Genomic DNA, 11,830 nt, shown 5'->3' with positions numbered 1-11,830 from the left:
ACTGAGAATGATATACTCAAATGGACATTGCAATGGTACATGCGTTTCAGGTGTGTTGGACTTAACAAGATTTTAAAACCCCATTTCCAAAAATACGTGTGTTCGTGTGGACTGGGCCACAGTTTTCCATTCTGTCAAGAATTACAGTCACGTCCTCGACAACGATATTGTGTAAGATTTCCGCTTGTCAGAGTCAAAAAGAAACTTAAACCTCGTCCATTGTCATGGAAATCGAAGGGGGGGTGAGGGGGGTACTTTCCTAAAAAACCTAGGATGTCTTTGTTTCCTTATGTAATCATTGATAACAGGAAGTAGTGGGACATGTGCTATGGAGAGAAACATGGTCAGAGCTCAAGCCCTTGGTCAGGATTCCCACTGTCACTGAGGAAATGAAAGCACAGGGAGGCTCTCTTTATGGTTAGCCCATGAAGACATAAATACTCACTGGGAGAAGCACGAGTTTCAAATCGGACGGGAGAAAAACTGATGACTGGGCAAAGAACAAATTGCACAAGATGAAATAGCTCCATAGAGCGACCTCCAAAAGCTGCACAAAGCCAGCGAGACACACAATGCAGCTTTGGGTTCATTCTCTTGACCTGGTAAAGAAAAAAAAAAGCAAACATTCTTGAGGAATGTGTGAAATGTGCCGCGTGGGAGGAGAAGTTTGACACATGTGGCTGTTTGCTAGACATGAGAAGTTGCCAGGGCTTTCAAGGTGCGGCTCCTCACTCCACCTTTGCAGTCACGGCTGTCAACTTGATATGTGTTCTCAGATGTGAAGGGGACTGTGTATGTATGTTCTCAGACTGTAGTCCTTCTGCCTCAGTGTGGTCTGTGATACAAATACAGTGATAATGGACCTAAATCCCACATCACAACGTTAAGATCAACCCCGGCTGCAACATCATCTATACCGAAATATAAATATTACATTAACTACACATCACATCCGAATCTGACTTTTCTGATATCTTACTCTATATGTAAATAATAGAAATGTGAACTGCAGTGTGTGCACTCCAGCTAGTTGAAGCTAGCTCAGGAGGTAGCTAACTTATCCACTTTATCGCAATTTAAACCAACTTGATACTCTAACATCTTAGTAAATTTGAATCGGTTTCATCACAGATGTCCAAATCTAATCGTAATGAAGAAAAAGACCCACCAGATAGGCTACTCACGCTAAAAAGTAGCTAGCCTAGCTTAACCATAGTCAAATAGCCTCTGACTCTACTAAAATGTATGTGACTACGATAACGTTCCTTTAAATGTCACATTTAAATGTATTCATGAATTAATATATCAAACTAGCATTAGTTTAAAAGAAGATAAAAGACCATTTGTACATACCTTTCCCTGCCCAGTTTGCCTAACTTATCTAGCCTAGCTAAAAGGTAGCTAGCCTAGCTCAACACAAGCCAAGTAGTCGTCTCTGCGGCCTCTGACGCTGATGAAATTCATGTGATTTGATAACGTTAACTTTCCTTTAAACTTCATAACACAGAGGCTAAAGATAGCTAGCCTAGCTAAAAGGTAGCTAGCCTAGCTTAACCATAGCCAAATAGCCTCTGACTCCACATAAATGTATGTGATTACAACAACGTTCCTTTGAATGACATATTTAAATGTATTTATTAATTAATATATCAAACTAGCATTAGTTTAAAAGAAGATAAAAGAACATTTGTGCATACTTTTCCCTGCCCAGTTTGCCTAACATAGAGGCTAAAGATAGCTAGCCCAGCTAAAATGTAGCTAGCCTAGCTTAATGTTTGCCAGGTAGCAGCTCTGCAGCCTCTGACTCTAGTAAAATTATGTAATTTGATTTTATTAAGCTTCAGTAGTTTTCCTTGTGCAATTTGTCTAACAGAGGGAAGTATCTAAATGATGTGTAGAGTCTCTAACAATGATTAATGTCTAAAAAGGCATAAAATGAAGTTTTTTACAACTTAAGTATACTGTACGTTTTTACAGTTTGGTTGAGTCTGTAAACTTCAAAGCCCCTTTTCTTTATTGTTGCATGACCTACCTGCTAGTTAGCTGACATTTCTGAGTTGACGATCAGAAGTCAACCAGCCAGCAGCGATTTTTAACATGACTGTGAGAGAAAGAATGAGGCAGGAATTTTTTTTTAAGGCCGACTGACAGAATATGACATGAACTAACAGCAGCTGAGTGTTGCGACGGCAAACTATTGCGGTTCAACAGAGAGGAACAACAAAGGTATCAATGGCTGACAACAGCTGGGTCTGCTTCCTCCAGAGAGCCGGGTTTGATGGATTGGGAATGTGATATAGACTTTTCCACTGTGCAGCCAGACAACAGCCTACATGACATTTGATATTTCACCGCACATGTCCAGTAATCGTCTTTACATGACACACGGAAGCGTTCAAATCTACAAAAAAAAAAAAAAAAATGCAGAGGACCTGTGTCATCTTTATGAAATGTGCTTCTTTCTCATGTTGCAGATAAGAAACACAAATGTATGACATTCAACTGGTTTGGAGAGCGTGCACAAGAGGGAGAAAATGATAACACATTCCCTTATGCTATAATCATTTCCTCCCTCCGGCGCAGTTTCTGCCTCGACAGCTAGCTCACCAGCTGAGAGAGGATGTAGTGGGAAATGTGCAGCAGCAGCAGCGAAGAATGAAAGAAAGGCTACATGGGAACATTTTCCTGTAAAGTCCACTTTTTAAAAAGTTAAGCTCTGACCAGCTCTTTGAGTTGGATGTGTCCTCAGATGACTTTTGACAGGAAGTGAAAAAGGCTAAGTCATGCTAAATGGTTTCACACCTACAAACCAGTTATTGTATGAATGGTTCAACAAACACTTCTCCCGAGAACTGAAACTTTTATCTACAATACACTGAGGGGACTTTAAATATGACGATTTCCAAGTTTCTGAGCCTGTCCTTGTGTAAATAGTCCAGTTACCTCTTGTTATGTGTCAAATAAATGTTGAAAAAACTCATTTTGGAGTGATCTGACATCAAACTACCTCTCTTTTCTTTTCCTGTGGGCTGTGGGAGGGAGGCGTGCATGGGTGGAGGCCAATACGCCTCAACAGCTCTGTATTACACTCCCTAACGCTCAAGCAATCCAAACAAATCTGAAAGATATTTTTATTTTCATTTTTAAATTCTTCTTCCTCCTCGTTTGCATATTCCGTTACTGCGGTTTGCGCGCTGCATGACTAATCAGCGACAGTAGGTCACACGTTACAGGATCTCTCCCCCACGAGTCTGACTGCTGTCCAAACTGTTGTCAACAACACAAAAAAAAAAAAGGAAGAAAAAACACGTGCGAGCAGCACACAAGAAACGAGCAGTCCACATTGTTTGTGGGCTGATTTGCAGATAAAAACAATGAAGAATAAGACGAGAATATGGACGAGAAAATACATATTTTTGCAAAGAAAACAGCTGCGTGTATGCCAGTGTATTGTGATAGAAGCTATATTGTTATGCCCCCTCCATACTAATAGATAGCATAGTCAAAAGTCAATGGAGTGCTGCAGGGATGACGCATTTTTGTAGGCTAACCTGTTAGCATCGACAAGTTTATGATACCTGCATGTTTTGTTCAACACCACTTTGAGTGAAAAGCTAACGTTATGCTATAAACGAACAACATTTTAATGAGTAGATGAGTCTCTGTGTTCGATGTGATGACGTTGAATGTCTCAGACAGCTTCTGTACGCATTTCATGTTGTAGAACAAAACCTGAAAATCTCTTACGCTTGTGTGAACAACAGACTTTGTTTAAGGCATTAAACTGGAAACCCATTCATAAAATCCATGGACTTCAAGCCGAGGGAACAGGAAGTGCTAACTTATTATTAAATCATACATCGGTGGGGGTCGCTAACACATCACCAACAAGTATTCATTTTCAACTTGATGTTCTCTATCTGCCTTAAAAAAAGAGGCTGTGAAGGACAAAGTGAGAGGGCCTCGTCACTTCTGTTGCATTCATCACCACTCTGTATCTCCTCTCTCAGGCCGCAGGACGCTAGAACGTTTGCCAGAAGTCCATTATACATACAACAAATAGTGTTTCGTCATGGTAACAACACCTCCAGTGACTTGCGGCGCACAACTTCACAGCTCGGTGCAGTACCTGACAGAGTCCTGAGAGCGAAAGCGTTCAAAGACTCAGTTCAGTGAGAGCAGCCTTTTCTTGCTCAGTCAGTCATTTTTTTTAGCCCACAGACGCTGAGTTGCATCTCGTCCGTGACGGGAACTCTGATGTTCTCACCACCTACGAGCTCCTTCTGTTTTCACGACTTACGCCCGTCTATCTGTCACTAATGTGGGGAAACAACAATGGGCAACAGACAGGCGCGCGGGCACGTGCCAACACGCCGAGCACTGCACCCTCTTCTGACACAACAGGAACGCATGTTTTCCCACACAGGCTTTAGATACCAAACGTGTTCTCACAACTGTTCTTTCAGATGATAACAGAGTTTTATGTAATGCTCCGCCTATGTAATCAGAAGATCAGCACACCTCAGGTTTTTTTTTTTGTGTGTGTGTGTGTGCAACCACCACATAGCAGGAAACATGGTGGTACGACTGAGCAGCCTCTATAAAAGATAAAGACTGCGCTTTATTAGAAAAGAGGTATCCAACGTCTCGGCCCAGCCTGCTGTGTGTGAGACTGGCCACGGGGTAGAACCAGGTCTCCTTCACACATCATCATCCACTGCAACTAATTAGGCCTTTACTCATGTTGCCACATCAAAAACGCTGCTTAAAAAGCTAATGAGATAAGATGTTTTGCATGCTATTGTCCTGCTGATGAGATTTTTTTTTTTTTCGTCCACACATCTGAACCTGCAGAGGTTTTAATCTTATTTCCAGATGTTTCATCCTCTGGCCGTTATTCACATGTGCGAGGAATTTCAGAATGATGCCTTGTGGAGCTTTACATCATCTATCATCAGTAATGCATCCGCATTGCGAAGGCATGTGAACTCCTTCAGAGCCGGGAGATTGCGCAGTGATCTTTAATATTACAGTCGCTGGCTGCGGCTCCTCTGCAGCCCAGAGGTGCAGCAGTTCAGCCTCGCTGTAATGGAACTTTGTGTGGGCTGAGAGCTCATTGACGTTGGCTCTCGCAGAAACTTCCACATGAAAACGCTTTTGCAGTGTCATATCACGGAGAATAGGCGCAGTTATCCAGACGACTACAGCAGCGGATTGTACAGCAGATCAAACAGGCTGGCCTGGGGCGCATTATATCAGATTTCATTTTGAGTTGAGGCCCTTCATTCATTTCTGACATTTACAGTTGGATCGGTGCACCCCCTCTCCGAGGCCTCTTGGCTCTCAGTCTGCGCTGAGGCCCCACCAGCCACTCTGGAAAAACCCGGTGCATCTGACTTGCATTGCCTGGCTCCACTTGTGTGTTCTGTTTGGCCCGTGCCGCTGGAGGAGGAGAGCGGGCCAATTACCAGCCGCCGCTCCGAGACCAATATGATGTCATCCTCCCGCTCCGCCATAACAGGCTGCAGATGAGAGGGGCAGGGCCTCTCAGCAGCCTTATTCACTTAACGAAAAGCAGGAAAGCATAAAAAAAAAATGGTTTTAAATATCCCTGAACATTAACATTTTCCCTCATCTTAACTCACTTATTATCCTTTAAAGTAGTCCCTAATGGATCACAGGAGATAGCAGGGATAATAGCTCACTGTTAATCTCATGAGCCAGAGCACCTTGTTTGCATAAGATTGATAAGAGGCCATGAGAAAACAGCAGTAATGTCAGGCGGAAGTGAGGTTAAAGAGGCAGAACGTTGTTATCAACGTGCCCTACCCTTTAGAAAATCACCTGTGTGTTATAGTTTGCTGTGCCCTTTCGTTTGTAGCGGCACTCCCTCATTCTTTTGAAAAGCCGCAGTCTGCCCACGGCGTCCTCACATATCACAGGAGAAAGGTTACCACTAACTGAGATACAGTAAGCTACAGGCTCTCGTTCACACTCGAAAACACACGCTCGCAAAAACTCTGGAGACCACTTAAGTGCTATCCCAGAAGGCCTCGCATTTCATCGGAAGTCTTAAAGCCACATCAGAGAAGCTGAAGGGGCATGTGGGCTGCGACAGATCTCCTCTCATTTCCCCTCGTGCTCCATCTCCAACGCCCCACAACCGCACACTACGTATGGACTCTGGAGATGATATATAGCCCCGATCTGATAGCCGGCCACAGCTCGGAGTATAAACAAATCGCAGCTTTTACTGTTTAGGTGTGCTCGTCTGTGATTTTATCTTCATGAGAAAAAGAATCGGACAAAGACCTCGAGGAAAAAGGTTTTATCAACAACTGTCAGCGCTCATCGACATGGAGAGATAGGCATTGTTTACAGGAAAAACAAGCAGCTAGTTATGTGTGAAATGTGGAAATTGCAGAGTTTTTTCACTGATGCCGTTCGTACTGACAAAGCTCAGGAAGTCTTCCTGTTTGACAGCAGATCTATGGTTGTCTCGGTTTGATCTGCAGGTTGTTGTGACGTTGTGCGGTTAGTTGTGTTTAGTGGAATGCAAACCGCTGAGTTTAGCATTGTTGTAGCTGCGTATACATTCAGAATATACTGCAGGTATATGTATTTCAAAGTTCAACATGTGTGGAGCTGCACAAAACTGAACTCAGAGTCTACAGCCATGCTGACGGCCTCTGTGAGGCTGCACTGAGAGCAGTGCTTTTGGCTAACATCAGCATGCTAACATGCTAACTCGAACATTTCCAGGCTCCTACTGGAAAAAGTACAGTGGAACGTAAAGCTGCAATATGTAAGAATTGGCCAGCCACTCCAAACAATAAGCAGAGTAACCGCTGACTGCTGCTAACTGTAGTTAGCTCAGTTAGACGTGCAGCTTGCGGTCCAGACGGGGAGTTCTGAGCGGTGTTATGAGACAGGGCGGGCTGGAGCTAGCTGGTTAGGGGGTCATGCCTATGTTCCCACAGCCCAATGGTCCCACAGCCCTATGTTCCCACACTTTTTGGGTTAGGGAAGGGGAAGAGGTTAGGGTTAGAGAAAGGGAAGGGTTGGGTTTAGGGAAGGGGAAGTGGTTAGGGTAGGAACATAGGGCTGAGGGAACATAGGCATGCTCCCCTGGTTAGCATGCTAACTTCACTAGATATCTAAGCAACACAGTACAGTGTTTGATTTAACGTTGAAACTGCTATTTCGTCACTTTCTGTTGATAATTTTAGTTTTTTTTTAATGTTTAAAACCAACATGTTTTACCTAAAAGTAGTTAGGATTTATCTTCTGGGGACCATGAATCGCTACTGCAAATATGGTTCAAAATAATAATAATAATAATCGTCTGTAATCATTAAATCCCACTAACATATGAAGGATCTGGCCTTCGAAAAGCTCCACTTTAAAGAACCTTAAATGTTGCTCATCTTAGCGTCTTTCTCTCCCTCGTAGCTGAAGATGCATTATCAGGGAATATCTGTTGGTATTTGTTGTGGGAGAGGGAAAAGGCTTTGACAGTAAATTCCTCTCTAAACCTTCACAAGCCGAGGTTCAGATCCGACTCAGGGGAGGGTGGGTGAAGTGAGGTCAGGCACTTAACCTCAGCATGAGGTGGTAAAGGAATGGACTTCAAACCTTTACACACGGGAGAAGTATCTAAGAGGTCACCAGACGATTAAAGAGAGAGTAAAAACAGATATTTGTCTCGCTTTTAAAACTCTTGTCTAATATTTAGCTTGTTCTTCTTCTTGTGAAATACTGCTTTACCTCCTTAGTGCTCAAAAATCCCCAAAAAGTCTATTTCTATTTGAATGACTCACAAGTCAGTTTCAAGTTAAAGGAATAGCTTGACGCTTGTTTGCTTTCATGGAAGAGAGTTAGATAAGTCGGTCGATCTCATTTTCATATCTGTCAGGTAAATATTAGGCTGCAGCCAGCAGTCGGTTAGCTTGGCTTATTATCACAGAGGCTGGAAACAAGAGGAAGCAGATAGCCACAGCTGCGTCAAATGGTAACTACAGTACACGCAGCTTACAGCACCTCTAAAGCAACGCAGTGAAAACCTGACTGACCGTTTCTTGGCTGTGATGCATTTACAAGTCAAACAGCGGAAGTTTCTAATCAGTCAGCCAGTGCACACATTCTTTACTTGAGCAGAAGTGCACACACTTGTTTTAAAGTACTGATTCAACTGCTTTACTCAAGAAAAAGTAATCAAGTACAGGCTCTGAAATGTATAAGTAAAAAGTTTCCCTCTGTGCCGGCCAGCTTATCGTCGTGTTCAAACTTAAAGGTAGAATAAGCAGGATTTGTCCGAGCTGTTCCTAAATGCACCGCAAAGATAGCTGATTGTTGAGTCTCGTTCCCAGGACGTCAAAATTCAGACATTTTGGGTTGGTTAAGCGTCCCGAGCAGAAACAAACTGAGATCATAAGAAAATACAGGCGGATACAGCCACCTGATAGGTTGAAATCAGTCTTGTGATGTTGGGAAGGCGGCGTGCACTGACACGAAATAAAAATAATCGAGACAACTGAAAGTAACAAGCCTGTTTTCAAGATGCAGGGAGTAGAGAGTGCAGATATTTGTGTTAAAATGAATAAAGGAAATAAATTAAAAAGTTGCCAAGTGAAGTAGATACCTGGAAAATCTACTTGAGTACAGTAGCAAAGTATTTGTACTTTGTTATTTTCCAGCTCTGGAGCCAAGAAATAGACCTGCACGTAACCTGCTGTTGTAATATTTACACAAACAAAACTAATAACATGTTAATTTGGCTTCAGAGGTGCTGGTTGTTGGAAATGTTTGGCTAACTGGCTACAGTTACGAGTGTGGTATCAATCTTCTCATTTAAATCTCCACCACAAAGCGCATAAGAATATTTCCCAGAACTTTTTCCAAAATCGTCGGGAACCACTGCTTTATTGCATTACATCTCTCTTTACTGATGCTGCTGAACAAAAGGCAATAATCCCGGAAAAAGATGCAATGGAAAGTGTCACGTTTGTGGGTTACGGCCCGAGCTTCTCGCCCCATCACGTCTGCAGAGTGGATGTCTGTGAACACAATAAACGAGGGATAAACTGCAGCTAGCCTGGTTCCTATCATCCTCTTTCATGAGCTCTGACTCCCCTCTGTGTAAGAAGACCTCCACCTTGTCAATGTGTCTTTGCGTCTGTGCCGCAGAGGCTGTGTGAGCTATGCCCCGCTTCGCATTCCTCTGCCATCCAACCTCTGTCCAGCCTGGACTTTCCCACAGAACCCTAAACCCTGTGAATGAGAGTAGGCCTTTGTTTCAGGCATTTTTCATCCTGATCCCAGCAACTTCCCCATGGTGGAATGCAACAGGAATGCCAGCGCCAGCTACCTGGCATTAGAGAGTCTTTGTGCGGAAATAGGAGAGGCTGAAGGAGAGAGCAGGTCAAAGAGGTTTGACAATGGATAGCTCACTTCTCAAGGTGCCCAGCCCCATATTACAGAGCGAGTGAGCAGCAGCGCCCGGGTCAAGTCTCTTTAACATGGCAAGGTGCACCGAGGAGAAGTGAGAAAAAAAAAAGACGACATTGTTTGCATCTAGGCCAGTTTCGCTCTGAGTTCTCCCTCTGTCAGGTTTTTCTTCTACTGTACAAATCATTAACTGGAGCACCGATGTAGCAACTGATTGGCACGCATACACAGGCACAGCTGAAATGTGTGTCTGCAGCAGTTTACAGGTTGTTGTGAGCTTATCGCTAACTGAGCGCTGGAACGGCGAGGCAGCGGTTAGCCTCAAGGTGCAATTCCTGTCATTCCAGTACAGTCGGAGACAGCTGAAGGAGGGTTTTAATTTGAGGGGTGCCATGTGAAGATGAGGATTTATTATGATCAGATAATGTTTTGATGAGTTTTTCTTCCCCGAGATGTTAATCTTCACTTCTGTGGCGTTCAGTTGTGATTCTGCAGCTGATGCACAACACCGCATAACCGCTATTAAATCACATCATAAATAAAAATAGATATCCACCCTGGTGGGACCGGTGGAGGGGCCACCAGTGTGGAGAAACATGGTGGTGTACATGTCAGAGCAGGAGCTCGCTCACAGGCGGAGAGACAGACAGTTACCCCGGCCCGTCAGTAAAGTCATTTCACCTGTAACCTGAGCAGCCCGGCTTCTGAGACGACGGCTGATCTTCTCTGGATCCTGAGTCTGATGATAAGGAGCTGAGATAAGGCGCTAACTGAAGGGTAACGACAGAGCTATGAAGACAAGGGTGGGGCATCAGGTCAAATAACCCCTGCATGTCATGAGCACAATTACCATGGGGCCCTCCGCTCACCTCCTGTGAGAACCAACATCTGTAACACGCTGTCAGATCCTCTCCACTGGATGTCCACTTCGTAATAAATATAAATAACCTGAAAAATAACTGAGATTAGCCACTAAATAGTAGTGCCACTTGTAATTTCGAGTCAAAAATCAAAGCGAATCGACCTCAAAAATCAGCTCTGGTCCAAACCAAATCTGAGCCGCACGTTTTCTTGTCTGATCACTTTTAGCAGTTTGACTCTTCGACATCCCTTTTCCTAGAAAATTCAGCAGATGTTCTGTTTATTATGCTCAGACTGCCAAGAGTCTCAGGGAGGAAGACTTGATCACATGAAGAGAGGCAAACTTTGTGTTGACCAGACTCCCCTTTCTCCCACCAGAGAGGAAATTTTATGAACTCACAGGGGAAAGATAAGGCTTCATCCTCGACACGGCCGCTCATACTACAAATTCCAGCGGACTCAAACTACAGTATATTCACAGACCAACGTATGCGTTGAGACAACGCTTACCGCTGTGGTCTCATTACGAGCCGAGAGAGCAGCCATTTTGAAATTATAGGTATAGCAGGTCGCAAATCAAATCAGATCAAACAAACCCTCCACGATTGCTACAATTAGGATCTACTTCTGGATTCACTTCATTTAAATTATGATTTTCTCCTTATGAAGAAATATGTGGGCACTTTTTCAGTGCTGTCCTCGTTTATCTGATTTACCAATTTTTTTCAACACGAGTGGAAAAATCTAAGTCATGCAGCAGACATTTGCCTTCGGCTCTTGTTTGCTATTTACAAAAGCAGACTTCACCATGGTCACCAGGCCTGCACGTCGGACATGCAGAGAATCATTTCCTATTTGAAACCTCATTATATAACCAAAAGATAGCGGTATGAGCTCGAGCTGCCACCCTAGAAGCGTCCTGGAATTTGCCGTTTAAAAGGTCAGATTAAAACAGATGAGGTGCAGCCAGCGCAGGGCCTGTTAAAGGGTCGTCTTCCTGCACAGTCATCTCATCGGGGAGCTTTTAACACGCAAGACCCGGCCGCCATTCACAATATCTGTCCTGTGCAGAAAAAAAAGGAGGAACTGTGTAGAGACGGTGCATAATAACTTCCTTTTTAAGGCTGTAAAAATAAAACCAGAAAATGAAACCTGTAAATTCTGAATGACACAGACAGCTCCCACACTGCCCTGCTGAGCCAGAACACACTGGATGCAGTAACTTTAGTCTTTTTATCGTATAAGGAGTTATCAGGCCATACAAAAGTATAATTTCCATTAAACCGGCGTGTTAAAATTGCAGTAACGACAAAACTAAAAGACGTGAGCTAAAGTTAGGCCTCCTGCACGCGAACAGAAAGAGTCATGGCTAAGACTAAAACACAAGTTTTATGATCTTACATCTTGGTCACTGTTTTTCAGCATAAATACAGACAATATAGCAAATAATGATAGAGAAGAAACCCTAGAGAAGCTCCTGCTAAAGCTAACTAGCTCAACAGGGAAGCAGTAGGCCTCGACT

Source organism: Pagrus pagrus (genome assembly GCF_965226575.1).
Source record: "Pagrus pagrus genome assembly, chromosome: 23".
Lineage (NCBI taxonomy): Eukaryota > Metazoa > Chordata > Actinopteri > Spariformes > Sparidae > Pagrus > Pagrus pagrus.
The sequence above is the reverse complement of the archived record's forward strand: the minus strand, read 5'-3'. Positions refer to the sequence as shown.